This window comes from Lonchura striata, chromosome 3 (genome assembly GCF_050655825.1).
Source record: "Lonchura striata isolate lonStrDom1 chromosome 3, ASM5065582v1, whole genome shotgun sequence".
In the NCBI taxonomy this organism is placed as follows: Eukaryota; Metazoa; Chordata; class Aves; order Passeriformes; family Estrildidae; genus Lonchura; species Lonchura striata.
The window spans coordinates 79,741,260-79,757,929 of NC_140705.1; the positions used below are offsets into that span (position 1 = coordinate 79,741,260).

Consider the following 16,670-nt stretch of genomic DNA (forward strand, 5'->3'; position numbering starts at 1 on the left):
TCAAGTGCCTTTAGGGGCTCAGGCTTCAAATGTGCAGTGAGAGTTGGGAACTCTGAACATGTGTTATTCATTCCTGACAAGGACTCATTTCAGCCACAGAGGATGACCAAGATGAGCAGTCAGCCTTGCTGCAAAGCTGTCTGTAGGGCAGCTAGAAACCAGGCTGGTGGACAAATGGAATGGGTCATTCAGATGGGTTCTCCCATCTGAATTTTGCAAATCTATGCAGATCTCTCTCCCTGTCACTGACCCTGCCACTGCCTACAGGATACTTAACAAATGCAAGAAACAAGAATGTAGACAGAATTATTTCAGACTGTCCATAAATGCAACAAGATGTAATGAGACCACAAGATAATTTAGGCTGGGAGGAACCTGAGGAAGGTCTCCAGTCCCCTTCACCCCATTCAAAGCAGAGTCAGACCAGGGTGTTCAGTTGTCTCCAAGGATGCAGACTGCACAGCCTTATCTGTACTTAGACCCTTTTATCTTTCCCTATATGTCCTTTGCCTGCCATCCTCCTGCAATATATCTCTGGAAGGAGTCTTGGCTCTGTCTTCTTGATAACTCATAGATATGGAAAGGCTGATACTAGGAGATGAAATCGAGCAAAGGTAAATTTAAGTCCACTTCCTTTATTTTTCTTTTTTATCAGTGTGGGCTGTGAAGCTCCAGGCCCCATTGCCAGATTAAGTTAAAACCATGGAGAATATGATGTAAGAAGTAATTTTGCATGGACAGTAGAGGGGAGGAGAAAATTTCTTTGTCCTTTATATCATATGTTCCAATTAATATTTTAAGGAGTGTGTCCTGATGGAATTACAGACTGCAAGATTAGAAGCACTTCCTTATCCATGCCAGATCAATCCTTAATTTCTTCTTGTCAGTAGTCTGCAATTATGTTAATGCTATTATTTATGAAGATTTTGCTAAGGGGACTCTTATGAAGTGTGAAATGTTGATCTTCATATCCTATTTGGTTAACAAATTCTTTGACATGAGATGAAATGAAAATGTTTTCATTCCCTCTGCCACTCAGTGCTCCCTGCTGTGCTTCAAACCTTCTATGCACTTACAGTTGAGACTCAATGCTTAGTTTTTCCAGAGATGATAGCAATATATAGTAAATGAGGACAAAGTAGATTATCCATTTATCATTTTATGAATTTTGTGTGTTCATTGTCTTGTTTTATTGCATCTGTTGAAGAGCTGTTAGCAAAGGCACTCAGTGGCATGTAAACATGCCTTAGCCAGGTGTTTGTATTAGCTGAGCCCAGTTGGCTATTAGGTAAAACAGGTGTGTGTGCACTGCCTGGTGAGTAATAATTAGTGCCCTGTTGTTCCTTGTTTCCTTCCTTCAGCTTAAACAAAGCTGCCTTTGAAAAAGGATTGAAGTGAATTTAGCTAGTACTGGAGTGGAGGCTCCTGGAGGCTATGAGATTGTGCTCCTCAGCAGATCCATGGACTTCAGAGAGCTGAAGCTTTGGCCTTGCTGAGGTACCTCTGGAGAGATAGGGATGAAGGCTGCTGAGCATGAATGTCTGCATTTTGCCTATGGAAAGAGGGATTCTGCTTAGAAGGTGGGGAGCAGGACTCTGCTGCCACTGTAACTCATGGCAGAACTCTGACCAGCTGCAGGAGCAATGCCTGGTGTTGTGCTGGGTAAGTGCTCACAGTGTTGTGTGACTGCTGATGGAGCTCAGCAGACTTAAGGGCACTTGGCAGTCATATGCCTGGTCAGCCCTTTAGGAGTATCAAAATAGAAGCCAGTGAAATGGCCACTGGGGATGCAAATTTGATCATATTTACAGGAGCTCTAATGTGACTGCAAGGCCTGAGTCTTGTCCCACGAGGGCAATGCAAAATACTCATGGGGAAAGCTAGGGGATCTCAGACTTGATTTATCAACAGTATTTCTCATAGTGGAAACCTAAAAACTCAACCTCTAAGTCCTTCTGTGTTATCACACCATGAGAAATGTGTCAAGTTGTGCAGGTTGAAAAGTCTCAGGAGTTTGAAGCTAATGTAGTTGTTATCTTGGGGTCTATTTATAATTTTGTGAGTGCCTGACACTAACTTGTTTATACTGCAATTTTTGGCATAGTTCTATTTTCTATGGGTTAGTGGTCAGGCTCTCATATGTGTATAATTTAAAGTAGCAGTTTGTTTTATTGTAATTTCTTCTTAAAACTTTATTCTTAATTAACTAGTAATTAAAAACATTCTATGGTTGTTTTGCAAGATTACTATATGGTCAAGTATATTACAATTCCCATTCTTATCCTGTGTCAATTAGCAATTCAGCAATAAAAATCCTAATTAATTTAGGATCATACTGCCCCTACAGTATGATGCCTTTCTACCAGAGATCCTTGTCTAAATGTTCCTTGGAGATTGGCCTTGTCAAAGAGCATAATTGAAGAATAAAGCTTACTGTGTTCTTTCTTGAAAACAGGCTAATTTATGTACCATGTAAAGATTACGTCCTTTGCTTTAAGTGTTTTTCTGTCAAGTGGTACAAAAAGATCTGCCTTTTCAAATTGCTGTCTTTTTTGGTTAGTTTTATTTTTTCCCAGTAATTAGAGTTCTCATCCTGGATGGGACTGAAATGTGTTGATTCTGAATCTGGCCTATGGAGATTTGAATATTGATGTTTTCTAATGGCATGCTTAATGTGTGTGATGGATTATTTTTTCCCCCTCCACTGAGCCCAAAGCAGAGTTTAAGAAGTCAAGTATCTCTCCTTCCAGTGTTTCAGGCTCTGTGTCTGGGTTGGTAGAGAGTGGCTGTCGTTTCTTATAAAAGTTTTTAGTATAATAATGCAGAGATCTACTTGTTACGCTTCTCCCACTTGCTTTATCTGTTATACTGATAAACTGAGCCACATCCTAAAGCCTTTTGTTAGCCATTGCTTTTAACAATTAAACCTCTCAGTTATTGCATCTGAAGGACTGCTCATGATCAAATGCAGTGTGGGAAGCTGTGGCTGCTCTCAGTATGTTAGTGTAGCTACTATTAAATATATTTAACTTTTAGATGCAGGGAGTCAAAAATCCATGGCTGATTCCTTTGTTTTCATCTTAGTGAATACTAAAGATCTGGGTTTCAACTGCATCCATGTTAATGCATTGCTGCCAGCTGGTAAAGAACCCATGAATAATGGGAGATTATAAGCAGCTCACCTTTTTCCCGAGAGCATTTATCTATGCTCGTTCAGAGGCAGTGCCAGTTAGGGCTGGCACAGTTGTCCTTTGTAATGAAACTCTTGACCTAGAAAGGCTATCCAGAGAGTTTAGAAATATTATCTCTGACAATATGTAAGTCACTGTAGCTTTCTGCAATTTCTATGTGTGACTGCTGCAGCTCTGACTGCAGAAATCACATTTCCCCAATAATAAATTCATGTAAGTATCTGTATGGCTACCTGATGTCTGCCTGATGCCGTGTGTACTTAGTGTTTGGTACAGCAGGGCTCTAGGAATCTCACACATCAGCTTCAGAGGGTGCTCAGCCTCTGAAGTCTGTTCACTCTCCCTCCATCACATTAGCGCTGCAGTGCAATTAGTCATACTGTATGCACACCTATCCAACTCGTAGGAGACTGCCACGCTGTCACAGGAGATTAGCAGCTGGCTAACGAAGTGTTTAGTTAACTAATATATGAAGGGGAAAATAGAGCTCTGTGTTATGAGGAAGGGGAATTTCACGTCCCTTATTAATATAGTAAAATGGTGTACTGATAATGACAAACTGTGGGGGCTAATATGCAGGAAATCATAAGCATAAGCAAAGGCTATTAAGAGTAATGACAATATAACTAGTGTTTTAAACAGTTGTTTCTAAGTATGCATATAAAGTAGGGGATTCATTTAATAGATATTTATTATTTTACACTGAACAGTATTGCATACCTCCTTCCTCCCTCTGCCCCTCCAAATTTAATATAAGCCTGTGCTAGAAAAGATATAAACACACACATGCAGAGTAAGAAAAAATATTGATGTGAAAATATGTTTTGTTAAATATTGTGCCATATTAATGAAATGTAACTGTTTTCTGTAACTTGGCTGCTGGTTTGAGAAATGGGAATTTGCGTATTTAGTTGTTAATAAATTGCAAAGCTGGAAAAGTGTGTTGCATGAAAACGGAATCTGTCATTTTAGGGAAATAAACTCTTCTCTGCTGCAGTTGGTAAGGGTTTCTTATTGCTAGGATTTTCTCCAAGGAGACCAATCTCAACATTGGAGTACTGAAATGCAAACTGAGTAGATCTATATCATGATGCAATGCATGTATTATGTCATGAGGTGAACAGCTACAAAACCAGTAGTTTATGCTGAAGCATGTGCTCTAGAAGAACAATGTGGGGAAACACTGTCTTCTTAGTTTCTAAATTCAAATATGAGAGTTTTCTTTCGATTAGTTTAGTAATCTTTAGCTGTTGCTTTCCATGTAGCTGTGACTACCAAAAATAGAAGAAAAAATGGTAGTGCAATTCTAAGAGGAAAAAAAGTTAGGGAAGTACAATTTATATAGTTTCCCAGGCATTTCTAAAACTACTCAAGCCAAAAGTTTTGTCAGTATTTCATGCTGACTTTTTTTCGTTAGCATTTCTATTCCTGTTCACTTGTCTGCAAGGATTAAGCTTTTCAGAGTAAGGGTTGTATGGCTCAAACATTTTGCTGGTGCTTATGACATTTAGTTGTTCCTCCATTTACTGCAGCAGTATCTTGTTCATTTAACTATCAGTTTTGGACTATCTAATTTGTGATTGCATGACTGTAAATGTATTTAAATTCTCAGGAAGCTATTGGCAAAATTTTCTTGTTAAAGGGGAAATGATTTCAGTCACAGGGCTCTTGGTTTCTGCAATGTCCAGCTTTTAGTAAGCAGTAACAGTAGGTTTTTTTGTAAGCATAACAGACATATTGCTTACTGCAGTACTCCTGCTTATACTGTTCCGGACACATGCTGTCATTTGAAATACAAATGTACTCACACTTTTTTACACTTCATGTACTTTTTTCTCCTTTATCAAAAGGGTTTGACAGAATTTTAATGAGATTGCTTGTTTGACAGGATTGTGCTATTCTTTTGATCTACAATGCTTTACTAAGATTATGGCTATGCTAGTACTCTGATATATTTATCTTTGAAATAAGTTTGTAAGACATACTTATGTGAGAAAATGCTGATAAGATCACAAGAGTGAAACATTTTAGTAAATGGATGGGTTTTTTTACATTTAAGCATAATCATGGTCCATCAGTCCTTTGGGCTAAGAAAAGGTATAAACTGGGAAATAGTACATAAAAAGGAAACTGAAAAAGATACAGATCTCAGCTGTGTTTAAGCACTGGTCCAGAATTAATCACATTAATAGCTCCAAGAAACTATCTGAGGACTTCATACAATGAACTGGCCTATGTGTCAGCTCACCAGTAGCAGCCTTATGAGGTGCTTCTTATTTCATTGAAAGGTCACTATAGTGGCAAACCAGGTTTTGAAAGCTGGTAATTCAAGTAAACAAAAACTGATGGGCTGTACAGAACAGCCGTGTTTATTCCTCATCTACTTTTTGTGGAGGATAGTGCAGAATGAATGCATTTTAGGGCTGATGAAAGTGCATGTCCAGTTTGTCCTTTGGGAGAAGCTTCTGAGGGTTGCAGAGCTTAGCTGTTACATTTGCCTCAATGTTCACTTTAGTAATGAACATAGCAGGAGGTTGATAAAGCTGACAGGAAAAAAGGGAAAGTCACAGATCAGGAAAAAGCCTTTTAAAGAATTTCTGGAGAATCTGAACATATTCAAATCAGCAGACAGATGAATTTAACATGGTGTGCTCAGTGAACTGGTTAATTGGATCCATTTTCAGTTAATTTAGAGAACTGGTAGAGAACAGGTAAGGTTTCAAAAGGACAAATATACTTGCAGGAAACAGAAAGGGGACATGAGAATCATGGCCCAGTGAGTTTAATTACAAGACCTTAATTGTTCTAGAAAATCTTCTAAACAGGGACAGAAGTTTTGTCAGTATCTGGAGAGAAGAAAATAGTTGTAGAGAGCTGTAAAACTTTAGGTTTAAGACAGAGAAAGTCTACATTTAGAGGCTTTCTGGAAGCTTCTACTGACATTTGAATTCTGCAGTAAAAATCCTTCTTGCCTCCGCATCTCTGAAGTCATACAGGGGAGTCTTCAGTTCCCTGGGCCAGATGCTACTTGCTGTGAATAAATAGCATTGATATCATATTTCAAGCCTTTTCAAATTATGGAGGTTGTTTTAGTTGGCTGATTATGCAAATTGAACCAAATCAGTGTGTATTGAAAAATACTTGGGTTACCTAAGCCATGGAAATAAATTCGATCCTGGCAGCATTTTGGGACCACCTACTCAAATCTGCTGTGGAAAGACCAAGAACCAGCAGAACTACCTAAACAGAAGAGTAAATTAGTGTAGAGTGGAGACAGTTTTTTCATATAATGTGAATTACAGAGAATTACAAATAGTCCAGGGTAAGGGTCTAAAGGCAGAAAAGGGAAACAGCAGAAACTTCAATAGTGTGTGTTATGGCAAATAAGACCAGGCAAGACAGCAGGAGTGAAAACCACATTAAATGCTATCACATTGTCACAGTTTCTGAGCACTAGGCCAGAGTGCATAGCAAGGACAAAGGAGATGGTGTTCTCAGTGCCAGAGCATTTCTTCATTCTCCTGTCACTCTGATAAAGGTGGTGAACAAACTGCCAGCCTGAATGCAATTAATCTGGACCTATGTTAATTCCTTTTAATTGGGGCACAACTCCCTGTGCTAGAAATAGTAATGTCAGCACTGCCCTGGAGCAGATAGGAAAACGAGCAAGGAATTTTCCCTCCAACATAGCATGAAATAAAAGAATGTCTTAGAAAAGACTGACAGGTCTGAGATGGAAGAGACAATGTTGATCTTCAGCAAGCGACCATGTAAAACATGCTTATGGATAAAGAATAGATTGGAAGATATGCAAGAGGTTGCAATTATAGCAGCAGAAAAAAGTCTTTAACCATTATGAGGTTTAAAAAAAATCATCCACGTTGCCTTGTGAAAAGATGGGATCTGAAGAAGAGTTGGAGCATAAAAGACTAATGGTGAAGTTTTCAACTGATGGTATTGTGATGAAAGAACCCAGCTGTCCCGTAATTTATGCCCCTAGGAAAGTTCTTGTGCCTTTAGGCAGATAAAAAGAGGAGCTTTGCTGTGTCTGTGTTATGAAGGCAGTGAATTTGACTTCTGATAGGACTAATGTTAAGAAAACTTCCTCTGAAAATGAGAGAGATGACTCAGACAGAAAATTATATGGTTTTTTTTAATCCACTTTCTCAAAAGTGCTGGCATTTATGAATTTACAGTATTACTGCAGTAGTTCTGTTTATTATTAGGTGCCAGCAATGTACAAAAGTTATAATTTCTAAAGTGTATCTACAGTTATTTCCATGAGATGAGCTAATCCTGATATAAAGACTTTTTGAGATAAATAGCCTTATCTGAAAAAACTTAATATTTGCTGATAATTCTGGCTGAGTATATACCTCATGGAGTTGTTTGGCTGTTACGCTATCTTATTGACTATAAACTTAAAAATAATTATGTATCTTTCCCCCAATTGTTCTTCTTGGCTTGGGACTGTTGAAAAGTAAGATTTAGAACAGGGAGAGTGTTTATCTGCTGCTTCGTTGCTTTCCTGCTGTAGTTTAGTGATAGGTCAGAGACGTTGGGAGGTGTGGGGAGCCAGTGTTGAAAAAAGTGATTTAGGTGCAAAAACTCTTGAGGGCTATGTTTGCCACAGAATCTAAAAGACAGTGCAGATGAGAGGAAGTTGAAAGTTGTGGAGTTCAAATGTAAGTCCTGAATGCAGAATGGTGTGAACTTCAGCAAAATTTTCAAAACAGCTTGATTTTATTTGGGGTCTAAATAAACCTGTGCTCATATATTCTACCTATAGAGTCCCTCTATGCAATGGTCCCAGAGGGACTCTATAGGTAACCTATAGAGTGGTAACTTCTCCTACTTGCACACTTGTGAAGTAGGAGAGGTTACCACTCAGGTCCTGCATAGAAGAAGCTGGACAGCATGATGCTGGGAAATTTACTATATGAAAAGAAGCACAAATTGTCCCTTTCAATCATTAATCTTAGTGATGAGCTATGTTCTTGTAATTTGGCAAATAGTTGAAAGAGTTAAATGTTCAGTGATGCAGGCAAGCATGTGTGTTCCTATTACAGATAACAGCAGGTGCATCCTGGATCTGCTGATGTATAATCTTGAAATTGAAGGTCTTTGAACGGCATTAGCCGAGTTCCATAACCTCATAATGTATGCACAAACAGCAGCACCATGGGCTGTGTGCTTATGAAGGTTGTGATGGGCCCAGGAGTTGAGGCAGTGCAATGGCACCAGCTACAGACATGAAGGATATTGACACCCCGATGTTACCTCACAGGAGCCCCTTTTTGCTGCCCTGAAGAATCCTCCCTCTCCACCTCCTGGCATTCTGGGGGCTATGCCCCTCTGAATGACATAGAGTGCTTTACAGCAAGGCTTGATTAACTGGGACTGAAGTGGCATTTCTGGATATCCATAATATATTGTTTCAACGCTGAATAAAATGACCTGGGTTGAAGAGAAGCTATGAGGCATTTAATGAAAGATGACATTACCTGCTTCCAGTTTCTAATGGATGGTAAAATATCTTGAAGTAACCTGGATGGCATTTAATTGATTTTTTTTTTAAGTAAAATTAAAATGAAGTTATGTAGGTGAGAGATTTGAAACTTCTTAGCCAAAATGTTTTTGAGGTTCCATATTTAATGATTTCTGCTGGAAATTTTCTGTGCTGGAAACACTGAAGTGTGTCTTGAAAGCAAAAGTCTTTGTTGATATAGACCAGCATAAAAGAATCCATTATCTCACTCAGAACTGGAAAAGTCTTGAGGATGGCAGGATCTGCATGAGCCTGCTGGATGAGAAATCCTGCAGAAGAGACTACTACTGAAAGAATTTTGAAAATAATGATGTTTAAACAGGAGAGTGTTATCACTTCATGTATGCTGGAAGGGAAACTGTGGGTTTCAGATTCAGTCAAAGAAAGAAACAGAGAATTTCCAGCCAGGCAAAAGCCTGGGAAAGAATGTAAATAATTTTTTTTCTCTCTTGTTGTTCACATTGTTTATAGTTAAGTTCTATCACTGTGTGTCAAGCACTTTGCACCAATGCTGTGGGTTGGTTTTCACTTCAGGACCAATGAAGTTAGTTCTCACTAAGCTCTATATAAAAGAGCAGTATATTTTGGATAAAGGGGGGTTTTACTCTCAGCAGCCTTCTAAGTCAGTCTTCTCATTCCCGTCCTGCCTCGACAGCAACAGGAAACAAATCTGCACTGCATCTAAAAGGACTATAAATAATATCTTTAATTATCTTATCCCTTACTGAAATGTCCTGTTGTGCATTTATGCCATCAATATATTGATGATCCTGCCATAACAGGCAAGGTTTATAAACACCTGTAATCAATAATGAAAATGTATGCTGAGCTGCTGGTTGCATGTCAGAAAATTTGTTGCTACTTTGAACTAGCTATGAAAGTAGACAGAGATTTGGTTTTAAGTCTGTTTCATAATTTATGACCTTTTCTAAGAGGGGAAGAAGAAATCTTTGGTATAAAGAAAAACAGACTTAAAAAATACTGTAAAAAGTATGAAAATCATGGTGTCTTTAATGATTGTAAAAATTTTCATAATTTAAGTCATCTTTCTTGCTAAGCTTTATCTCACACACACAAACTCCTCCTGAGGTTCTGCACTCCCAGCTGACTGTGCAATGCAGCACTTGGAGGCCTTCAGGCAGAACCAGCAGCTGTCTGTCAGGTAGGCTATGTTAAAAAGCAAGGAGATGCAGAAGATGAAGTATAAGCTTGATATGCTTGTAGTAAAAGTGGTAGCCAAGCTCACAATTTTGAATTTTATAGGAAGATGAGGAAGTGGGGAACTGCTTCTAGCAAAGTAACTCGAGTCTCTGTGCCAGTTGAGGTGTTGTATGTACTATGTCTAAAAATCAACCAGCCCCTCAGAAATCATGAACTCAGCAATACACTTGTGTGTGTTTCATACAAAATTTTTATAAATGTATTGGTAGCCTCAACTCCCTGTGAATATCCCTGTGGGTAACAGAGGCAGCTACTGGTAGGATAATGAAGAGCAGGAAAAAATCCTCCTAAAATGTCAGCTGACTTATTTCCAAAAGAGCCATCAATAGCTGACCCTTCTAGTACCAGTTGCCTAAGAAGTCAATTTGAGGTATCTCTGGTGTTTGATTTCAGAAGGTTGCCTTGGAAATTTGAATTTAAATGTGAAATCTAACCCTTCAGTCTTCCTGAGGGTCTTATAGGGAAGGTGAATGCACAGCATAGTGGGATGTGGTGGCTTGAGCTTTTGTTTTAGAAGAATGAGACGAAGGGCACCCAAAGGTGAGAAGAATTCCTACTGGTAAGTCTAACTTAGGCTGTCTTTAAATTTGTTTTACATGGGATCTTTTGTTTAACTGCAACTTGAAGCAGCAAGTGTAATTTTTGTCTTGCAAAATAAATGCTTTTTTTGCTTTTTTGCTACCAAGCATACTTTTTGCTATATGGACTTGGTGAGTTCATTTGAAATGGAACATCTCAGGGTTTTCTGCTCCTGTGGATGCATTGTATCAGAAAAAGAACAGATTTGTCCAGTCTATGTGAAACAGACTGTGAAAAGGTCTGAACTGGTGGGCAGATGTCATTTTTCTAGGTGGGAATTCCATCTAGCTGGCTCAAATCAGCACTCTATCTTCAAAGAGCAGATGGTAGAGAGGCATCCCATGGTGTGAATACAGGCAGAGCAATTGCAGTCTCTTTTTACAGTGTAAGAGTTTCTAGAATGAAGGAATATACAAAACCTTTTGAATTGCATTTTGGTGGCAGGAGCTGTCCACGTGAGATGTTTTGTCTTGCTCCCAAAATGCAAGGGATTGAAAAGTCAGTCTCCTAACAGTCTGTCTACTTGGATTCAGGGAAATGTTTCCATTCCCGTAGTAATCAGAAGCTGGTGTACATTGCAACAATAACTACTGTTTCCCTGCTTTCTGCTTCTCTTCATCCCCCATGGCAAAGGCACTTGATCCAACTCTACAAATGGCAGCTTTTCAGAAAAATGCTGCTCTGCACTGAAGGAGAGAGTAGGGTCAATCCTGTTGATATGCTGCTGCAAGAGGGTCCTCAATGTAGGTACTCTTTTTTGCAGCCCAGCTTGTTTAGGATGTGCTCCTTCTATCTCAGGATGGGGTGGCACCCACAGTCAGAGGAAGAGAAGAAATGTGTTTTAGTTATATGCACAGGATCTTCACTTAGGCTGCTCTGAGAAGGTAGCTAAAGTTTGAGGGACTGTATGAGAATTTAACATAAAAACCAAACTGAATCTGCTCTGAGCTGCTCTGTTCCTATTCAGAAAGAGGTCCCTCAACTCCTGCTAATTGGTACTAACCCTACAAAGTGAAGTGAAATCACATCCTGGAACTCGGACAAGGCAGAGTGAAATAGTTTGCTGCTGGTGTTCCCGTATTCCTCTCAGGGTAAACATATGAGTTAAATTCTTAGCATAGTAAAATTACAGGACAGAGCTATATGAGTCCTGGCAGGGCAATCATGGAGGCTGAATTTCTAAAGGAAAGCCCCCTGTGTGATTCCTGGCAGGATAATCACAGTGTTTGAAATCTCCAGCCATGAAAAACTGCATAATACAAAACTATCAAAACAAATTATATTCCCAGCATGGAAAACATAAAAGGGGCATGGAGGTCTTATATTGTATAAGTAAAACCTTGCTGCAGTTGGCCTTTGGCATGAAAGAAGAAAGATGCTATTCAGTTCTTTGGCAAGGGCAAAACTTTTAAAGTTGAATTGCTGAGAATAATATCCTTCCTTTCTAGGATTAAACTGCAGATTAGAGCATTGCCCATTTAGAAGTTTATTTGGAAAGGATATCTCTGATTACATCTGAACTCTGACAAAAATGAGGGGACTTCAGCAGAGGATATAGGAAAAGAGAGACAAAAAGCTGATATCCATTTCCTCAGAAACTTACTGGGAGCTACTGAAGTGGTCTCAGAAATTGCCAATGTGGCATTTTGGTTGTATGCCAAGTCCAAGTCTGCCAGGATGATGCTTATGGTCAGAAAAATAGATTGTATAAGAAAAAAACCTATTGAAAAGCCCACCTGGAGCTCAAAGAAAAGGCTTGCGTAGGAAGTGACCTGACAGTTGTTTAACTTGATGAAAAGTTTCCTGTCCCCTCTTTCCTTAAGTGAGGTGCCGGCAAAATTGCAGGAACACACTTCCTTGCTAGTGATGTGTCAGTATTACATAGGCAGTATCCTTGTCAATTCCTGTTTTAGTAACTGTGATGGAACTTGGTAGCTTTGTGAGATGCTGTTCTTGTCAATGTTTGTGACTTATCTGTAATTTGCCTTCACCACACAGTCTGTAAAGTCACTTTTGTAGTGTTTCATAGCACTGCATCCATAAACACTATAATCTTCTGTGAATAAAGTATTTGTGCTGGGAGAATCATGAGGAAATGTTTCAAATGGTAACAAGGAGCCAGTGGAGTTATGCAGGCTTAACTGAGAATGTTGCTTGTATGCTTCACACCATTTACCCATGGGGGACTGCTGCTGTGAGAACTGTACATGCTACAGCTTGTGCATGACTCTGCTTGGTAGTAGCACAGGCTGATTCTGGGTGCTCTCCCTGTCACTTGTGCTTCTCTGCCTGCTTCTTGTCTCCTGTGATATGTGACTGCAGAACTAATTTATATACATGATTCATCAGCATGGGCCTCAACTTGATTTTTATCAAATACAGCAAAAGTAGGGAGAAGTGGTCAAGAACTGTTTCTATTTAATGAAACAATGGATTCCTGATGAGTAGGACAATTGCAGCAAGAGAGCTCAAACAGATCAGCTTGCAGCAAATGAAGATTTTAAATACGGTCATTAAGCCTAGAAGTCAGCATCCTTGCCATTTTTCTGAAGGCAGGTGGGTCAGTGAGCAAACATATTGTATGGAGACCTTCTGCTCTCAGTTCAGGAGCATCAGGTCTTTCGCACAAGATCTTTCTTCCTTTCCAGGACACAGCCAAAATGAGATGTGCAATTTTGTGTGCAGGTTTTGAGGTGGAAAAAAGTCAGAACTTCCTTAGGTACTTATAGCTTAATGAGAGTTAAATTTTGTATTGCTCCCCAATGCCCTTAAGGTTCACAGGCAGTAATTCCATGTCCTTTCATATGTAGTGAGTGCATGAATAATGAATGCTGGTCTTCTGTGACAAAGAATAGAATGATGTTGCCTTAAAGCAGAATTAGGACTGCATTACACCTGCCTCAGGCTTTCTTGGCAGAGAGGGAGGTTGTAGGGTTTTTAAACTCTAGAGATGAGGAAGTGTCATTTTAGAAAGTACTGGTAGGCCTGGAGCCATTTAGCAGGTTTGAGTGAAACTTCCATGTGCTGCCAGATGAGGAAGTGAGGTATCCATTCCAGAAATATGCTTCTGTAATTTCAGAGTTGCAGCAGCTGCCTGGGATTAAACCATCATAATCTCTTCACAACAGGGCTGATTTTTTTTTTCCATCATGAATCCTTTTACACTGGAGAGGAAGATTTGCACTGTACATTAGGGAAAGCATTTTTTGGAAGTAGTTCTTGATATATTCATTCTCAAAAGTGGCTAATTTGGGGCACTTGACTGGGAGTATTTTCAAAAGTGCTTATTTTTTCCTTTTATCCAAAAGAGAATTATCAGATGTATAAGCAAAACTATGAAGGATGGTAATCTCCAGTAGGTGCACTCCAAGATGCTATTGCTACCTGAATCCTAATTCTCTGCATGTTGTGAAACAATGATAGTCAACTCCTACATCTTGTGTTCTCCCAGCAAAGGGTCTGAGTGGCTTTATGCCCAAGGGAGGGCAGATCTCTCTCCCACCAAATGCTTCCTCCCTCATGTCATACTGAATGAAGCTTGTAGCAGAATTAGAGGCAGTATCTATTCTTACTAAGACTGCTTGTAGTTGACCCATTTTCTATCCCTCTCCACCCTGCCTGTGAATCTGGTGGTTCCAAGGAGAAAAGAATTCCTCTTACTCTCTGCCAGAAGTGGATTTTTTTTTTTTAATGGAGAAACTTTCTACTAAAAGTAAAAGACACCAAGGTTTTTTCAGGGATTTTTGTTTTGTTTTGGGTATTTTTTCAGGTTCAACAATGTAATATAAAGATAGATGCATCTAAAACTTTCAGTGTAGCCTTAGTTTGCTGTTTATACACAAAAGAAAATCAGAAATTAACTGCAAGGGAAATAGGAAAGGTAAAGACATGATGAGGAAAATAGAGTAGATGACAGGTCTTAATTGTCTTTTTATTCCTCCTCTGTTACTTATGTAAAGTTTGTGAGTGATACTGAGCAATGGAAGTGGTTCCCATCTACCTTGTGCTTTTCTTTTTTAGTACATGTGGTCAGCTGGCTCTCCCCCTGGAATGACTCTTTGGTAAACTGGACAAGGTCAGGAGGAGTTTGCCACCTCACCAGTTTGCTTCATGTAGGGCTGAGCTTGTGCTAGCAATGAAATATGCAATTTGCAATGGAGTGGAACATCTGATTGGGTTCTGTGAATTACAGTAATGGTCCAATTAGTCCAGTGAGAGGAACAGAATGAATTTTATTTTTACAACTGGTTTTATGGACAGTTTTTCACAGATCTTACTTGATACACTGCTTAAAGAGACTATGTAGTCTATCATGGAGCCAAATGAGAGCAAAGCCCTAAAAAATAGCCATCCAGAAAACTAAATGAAGAATGTGCATGGTTGGATGAGCAAACAGCAGACTGGTGGAGTGTTGTTCGAAGGAAATCTGGAACACATTAAGCTGTGATGCAGAAATATAGTTTCATCTTCTGGTGAATATTTGGCATCCCTTCAGCCCATCCCACCACCTCCATCTTAGCCAGTTGCATGAGAATTCCTGTGGGCAGGAGTGAGTCACCAGCAGTACTGTGTTGCTCTCAGAATGAGAGCTAAATTAATATAATCGGCTGTAATTACACCACTGGGCTGCTTCATGTATGGGAGTACTCTTGTGTCATAGGAGAGATTGCCTGAAACACAGAAGAGAGATAACATAACTCTGACTAGTGGTGACAGCTTTTCACTTGTCTTTCAAAGTGCTCCTTGATGCAGGGGAGCAGCTTCTTAGTGTAATTCAAAGCAAGCAGTGTAATTATAATGCTTGGTGTTTTGGCTTGAAGGGTCTGAGTGAAAACAGACTTCTGTGCAGGTGGTAGCACTGTGCAACTTATTTTTTGTGTGTTAGGTTTTTTTTTTTGGGTTGCTTTTTTTTTTTTTTCTTAAATACAGAGGAACCCAGTGTTTTATAAATACTTCATTCAGTAGATGTGCTCTGGGAAAGACAATTGTATGTAGTGTTGTTGAGATAGAGGATATATGGTTTGCTCTGTGGTTGTGACAAAGCAGAACTATTTATTCTAAAGCTGTTTAAGAACGAATGTCCAGTCTGTTGCTTGTAATTAATTCCAAAATTTTCCTTAGCAGCTTGTCTTGTTGTCTGTTTGTTGTGGTGGTGAGAACTTCCCAGTACTTAAACTCAACTTTTCCTAGTGCTTTTAAGGTCTTTTTTTGTGGCAAGCACATTTCTCTCAGTCTCAAGATTTTTCATAGAGTTGCACAGAGAGAAATGAAAGAGAAAACAATTTCTATTTCTGCTCCTTGTTTTTCCTATGTGGAATGTGTTTGGAGAATTGTTTACCTGGAGTGAGTGCTTGATTGGATTCTGGTGAGCCTTGTTTGAGCCTGATGGCCAATCCAACCCACCTGTGCCCGGACTCTCCAGAGAGGGTCACGAGTTGTGAGAGTTAGAGAAAGTAGTATGTAGTTTTATTATCCTACTTTTATATAGTATATTGATGTATTTTAGCATAGTTATAACAAACAATTCAGCCTTCTGAATTGAGCCAGACGTCGTAATTTCTTCCCATTGGGTTCACCAGTATTTACAATATTTGTTTCTTTTTCAAATCTTGTGGTTAATGGCTGAAATTGCTTTATTATTCTTTAAACATCATCTGATATGCCCTTGTTTCTTTTTGTTAAGATTTTTTTTGGCTAATTAGATTTTTCATCCAGTAACATTTCCCTCATTTCTTTTAAATACAATATTTTAAACTAAAACTAGCACTCTTCCAAGAACTAGCAAGCCCAGGAAAGAATACTATCTTATTACTATAGCTGATTTTATTAAACAATTGTCAGGTCAGTTGTAAGAATAAATTTTCCCAATAAAAAATCCCCTGGAATATAAAGGCCTTTGAGATGCATCCCTTTCTTGAAATCACCCACCTTCCTCTAAGTAAATTTGCTTTTAGAGATTATTTTTTGTGGAACACCTTGTCCTGGTTTGTAAAATAAGCTTGTATTCTATTTGCCATCTGTTGGAGGTTGGGTAGGTTTGTTATCTCTTCCAAGAACAATGGTTTGCTCAGAAGAGGTAATGGTTTGTTAATGGGCCATTGACTGACTCACTGCAGGGCTGGTAACGTAAC

General features: G+C 39.1%; 1 long non-coding RNA gene across 1 annotated transcript in view; it reads left to right on the top strand.

Annotated features, from left to right (window-relative positions):
• Positions 1-200: 200 nt before the first annotated feature.
• LOC146767958 (uncharacterized) overlaps positions 201-16,670 on the top strand; it is a 112,482-nt gene continuing 96,012 nt past the window's right edge. Inside the window, exon 1 of the long non-coding RNA XR_014953832.1 lies at positions 201-1,662. This is a non-coding gene — a long non-coding RNA (uncharacterized LOC146767958). The remainder of the gene's footprint in view (positions 1,663-16,670) is intronic.